Genomic DNA, 5,294 nt, shown 5'->3' with positions numbered 1-5,294 from the left:
CTGTTGGCGCCATGGGCTGCTTTTCTTCACAAAACTCCAGAGCCTTCAAAGAAAAAGTAGCACATGTAATTAAAAAAAGAACCACTGCTTTTAAGAAAGGAAAGAAGCATCGTGCAGCTAAGAAAGAAAAACATGATCAAACTTGAATTTTCTCTGGAACCACCCTAAGGCCCAAAAAAACTGCAAATCAAAAATCAATTAAGTAATGGCATCCTGTAAATAGGCCCTGTCCTTGTAAAACAAGAAAATATAATCTATATAATGAATTAAATAAATTGAAGGAAAATTTTTATGAAATTGTTGGAAAACCAAATCTACAAATTTCTTATAAAATATAGGGCTATAATCTGTAACTGCATGTTTTAACCTTTTAAATAACTTGTAGGGTAATGGCTTCCATCTAGGCTCATTCCCCTCATAAGACACAGGAGAATAAGAGAAATCGCCCTCCTTTTGAGCCTGCTTCATTGCTCCTTTAAAGACTGTAACACGTTTTTTAGGACCTTTGTTTAATTTAAGTTTTTGACTTATAGCCAATACAAGATAATAATTATCATCATGATAATGAGCAGCAGCCTCTTCAAGATCCTGTTGATCTGAAGGGCTGAGCTGATTGTCTGCTGACTCAGAGTTGGAAAGATAATGCTCTACCAAATTTGCCAGTAAACGAGGAGCAGTGGGGAGTGTGGTTTCTTTAACATTACACTTAGAACCCGCTCGTGAGTTTGGTTTTGGCACTAAGGGCACAGACTCTTCAGGAGACAGTTGTTCAAAAGTTGAATACGAGGGTGGTTTATGCTCTGTCTCTAAAGGCTCAGTTGTAAAAAGAGCATGTTTAATTCTTACCCACAAAGAGAAAGCAAAGATTGGCATATTTTTTCCTGCATTACGTCTATACCAATCATTTATGTTTTCTCCTACTCTTTCCCACACCTCCACACCTCTAAATCTAAAGTTCCTTCATCAGGAAACCATGGACTAACCTCTTGTACATACAACAAAAACTCAGCCAACTGTGGCTTGCTCGCTTTAATCCCTTTCTGTTTTAAACTGTACTTAAGAATGTCAATATATATATAGGCTCCTATTCTTAGACAGGGAATTTCCCATTGTTCTTCCTCCACCTAGGCTCTAAACTTCTCAAAAGTTCTGACTATTCGTCCCCACTCTTAACCCGTCACTCTTGACGAGGGGTCTGCAGCACCCTAGGACGAAGGCCGACCTCCCCCGAAGGCAACAACCTTCATGCTTACCCTAATTCAGCCCCACGTTTAGGCGCCAATTGCCGGAGACCAGCTCCAGTCGAGTTGTGAGTCCTTGAAAGAGGGATGAAGAAGCCGGCGAAAATAACAAACACAGGCAGAGACCTCGGTTCCTTTGAAGCACGTTCTCACCCTGCGGCTGTCAGCGCTGTTGCAGCCAGAGCAGCTAAAGCAGCTGAAGCAGCCTTTAGACTGAAAACAGCATTTTTATTTGTCACACAACACGGGGGGGTGGGTGGGTGGGGGGGTGGGGTTTGAAGCACGTTCTCACCCTGCAGCTGTCAGCGCTGTTGCAGCCAGAGCAGCTAAAGCAGCTGAAGCAGCCTTTAGACTGAAAACAGCATTTTTATTTGTTACACAACACGGGGCGGGGGGGGGGGGGGGTAATGTGGGCATTTTAACTACATAAACCTTTAAAATTATTAAGCCAATAGTTAAACGGAAACTTTTAAAAAAGTTACATCAGTTCTCATAAAATCAATAATCTACAAAGTTAAATAAAACTCGGTGGTCAGCCAATTCTTTCTGGTGATTGTATGTGTTGTGTGGTCAATTAGCCTGTGACTCGCTGTTCTTGTCGTTTTTCACCATTGCGTCTCTTTTTTTTTTTTCTTGCCCTCGTATTAACCTTAAACTTATTACTACCAGCAAGCATAAATTAGTTAAACAAACCTTATATATATTTTTAACTTTTAAATACTATAAAAAATTCTAACAATTATATTTAAAACTTATAAATCTAACAATTAAACTTATAATCAACTAAAAATTTAATGATTTTCATATTTTTATAGGCATGAACCTATTGTTTATTAGGAAAAGGAATAAAGGATATTTGAACAGCTTTATCACACATATACTTAATATAGCGGCTGTGTGGCCCAATGTAAAGTGTCAAAGTGTACAGCACCATCCCTCATGAAACCAGGTGCATTCTAAATTCCATCTATAATCTTTATAGTTAGGAGGGAAAGTTGTGCATCATATGTTTTTGTCCCAATATCTTACTAAGATATTTTTATTTAACTTAGGACACCAGTGAGTAACAGGGTTTCTATGCATTCTTTCTCATAAGCTTAATTTCTTCTATAGTATCTTTTCCCATTAATTCCAACCATTCTCTTACCATCAATGTAATCCCCTGTAAATGGCGTTTGCCAACCTAAGTCATATTTAGGACGTCCCCTAGGAGGGTACCAAATTTTTCCTTACCCCATTTTATAATCCATATAACCATTTACCCAGATGGTGGGAAGAGGATGGGGATTTCTATTGTTTATTAATTTCTTTGGTAAAAACAATTGCTCATGGCTACTCATAAGGTGTTTTTAAAACATCCGTTGGTGTAATATATTGACTCAAAAGGGACAATTTGGAATTGTTCAATCTTCCCGGATCTTTTGTGGGATAATCTAATTTTATGACAACAACTGTTTGTGTGTCATGTTTTGCATCTTTTGGAAACTCAGGAAACTGCCACGCTGACCAAAACATCAAAAGAGAAAGCAAAGGCAGCACCACTATGCCAAGGCAAAGATCTTTACAGTGAAAGCAAGTGCTGGTAGCTGGGGCCCTGCCAGCAGCTCTCCCTCCGGGGCCTTGCCAACTCGGAGAGGGCAGCCCAAGCTGTTCTTTTCAAGACCCCGCCATGGCGTGGACTGCACCAATAGGGCATTTCTCTAAGGCTTATATCCTGCCTTGATTGTCTTTTCTTAAAGTATTTTATAAATCAGGATGTCTGCTCAGTCAGTGGAAGATGATTCAATAATCATCCAAATCCAGATGAAGAGGAAGAAATTCTGATAGTGAAATTTGAAGAAGATCATGATGGCAAAGAGGGATCAAGTATCCCCTGGAACCATCTCCCTGATCCAGAGGTTTTCCAACAGTGATTCAGGCAGTTTGGATACCAGGATTCACCTGGGCCCTGTGAGGCTGTGAGCCAGCTCCAATAACTTTGCTGTCTGTTGCTCAGGCCAGAGACACACACAAAAGAACAAATCTTGGAGCTAGTAGTGCTGGAGCAGTTTGTTGCCATCCTACCCAAGGTGCTACAGACTTGGGTTTGAGAGCATCATACAGAGAATGGAGAGGAGGCAGTGACAGTGCCGAAAGATTTGGAAAGTGAACTTGATGATGCTGGACAGCTGGTTTCTCTCCATCAACGAAAACAGGAAGTACTAGAACAGGAGATAGTATCTCAAGAAGAAGCTCAGGGATTACCAAGTTCTGAGCTTGATGCTGTGGAGAACCAGCTCAGGTGGGTATCCTGGGAGCTCCGTTCTCTAAGGCACTGTGATGATGATGCTAGAACTGAATATGGAGTGCAAGCTCCAAAGCAAGCAATTCCTTCAGCAGTAGAATCCCATGAAGTTCCTGGCACTCTTAATATAGGTGTCCCTCAAAATTTTAAATATGGATATGCCTGTTTCCCTAAAGACACATTTGAAACAAAGAGAAATCCCTCTTGAAAGAAGCAACATATATGTGATGAATTTGGGAAACACTTCAGTCAGGACTTGGCCCTTATTCTTCATCAAAGAATCCATAGTGGGGAGAAACCTTATGGATGTGTTGAGTGTGGGAAAGCATTCAGCAGAAGTTCCATTCTTGTGCAAAACCAGAGACAGAGTTCATACTGGAGAAAAACCTTACAAATGTCTTGAATGTGGGAAAGCCTTTAGCCAGAATTCTGGGCTTATTTATCCTCAGAGAATCCATACTGGGGAGAAACCTTACGAATGCATATAGCTTGGGAAGTCCTATAGTCAAAACTCAAATCTTTTTAGACACCAGAAAAACTGAATGTTTTGAAAGTTTAGGAAATTTTTTAAAAAAGAATCAGAACTCAGGTGTTTTTCTTCAGAAATGAAGACAAAATTAAAACCATGAAATGATGCAGAATAGTTTTTTTCCCTATTGACTGTCAGAAAATTTACTGGGAAATGTAAAAAATCTTCACTCAACATTATTATTTTATCTTGAAAGAAATGGTGTCATACCTGCCTAGAAACTGAAATTTTAAACTTAATTTAGGTGTTAATGCCTAAATTTTCCATGTGATGTTTATATTCTCTATTATTTTTCCAAATAATGAACTACCTGATTATTTGTCCCTTTCTTAAAAGTTTCCTTTTTTAGATGAATATATCATTTCTGTATTGATCACTGAAATGTTCTTTGTAAGGATACATTCCCTTCTGCATTAAAAGGCAACAGAGGAATTAAAAAAAAATAAAAGTAAAGGGATGGAAATAGATACACCATGCAAATGGAAACCAAAAATGAGCAGAAGTAGCTATTCTCATATCAGATAAAATAGACTTTAAGCCAAAAAAACATAAAGAGAGACAAAGAAGGCCATTATATAATGATAAAGGGATCTATCCAGTTAGAACACATAATAATCATAAGTATGTATGCACCCAAAAGTGGAGCACCTAGATATGTAAAGCAAACACTCATAGACCTAAAAAAAGAGATAGACCCTAGTACAATAATAGTGGGTGACCTGAACCCCCCTCTCTCAGCATTGAACAGATCTTCCAGGCAATAAATCAACAAAGAAACACAGGATTCAAACTATATCTTGGACCAATTGGAACTGGCAGACATCTACAGAACATTTCATCCAACAGCTAGAGAATATACATTCTTCTCATTGGCACCTGGAACATTCTCCAGGATAGACTACATGTTAGGTCACAAATCAAGTCTCAGCAAATTTTAAAAAACTGAAATCATGCCAAGTATCTTTTCAGACTGTAATGGATTAAAACTGCAAATCAATAACAAGCAAAACTCTGGAAACTACTCAAGTGCATGGAAACTAAACAACAGACTCCTGAATTACCTGAGGGTCCCAGAAGAAATTAAACAGGAAACCAAAACATTTCTATGTATTTATTTATTTAGAATAGTCATGAGGTACAAAGTTAATTGTCACCCCTCCTGCACACAATGTGAGGGCCAGATTCATACTGGGGGCATACCTATTACTAGAAATTACTATTGCACCCCTTATCCCACCCA

At 38.8% G+C, this 5,294-nt stretch overlaps 1 pseudogene; it reads left to right on the top strand.

The window, feature by feature from the left end:
• The first annotated feature begins 2,996 nt into the window (after positions 1-2,996).
• On the top strand, positions 2,997-4,067 carry LOC134368040 (zinc finger protein 24-like; annotated as a pseudogene).
• Positions 4,068-5,294: the final 1,227 nt, after the last annotated feature.

The sequence above is a fragment of the Cynocephalus volans genome, chromosome X (assembly GCF_027409185.1).
Source record: "Cynocephalus volans isolate mCynVol1 chromosome X, mCynVol1.pri, whole genome shotgun sequence".
Lineage (NCBI taxonomy): Eukaryota > Metazoa > Chordata > Mammalia > Dermoptera > Cynocephalidae > Cynocephalus > Cynocephalus volans.
Note: the sequence above shows the minus strand (reverse complement) of the source record. Positions and strands in the feature narration are given on the sequence as shown.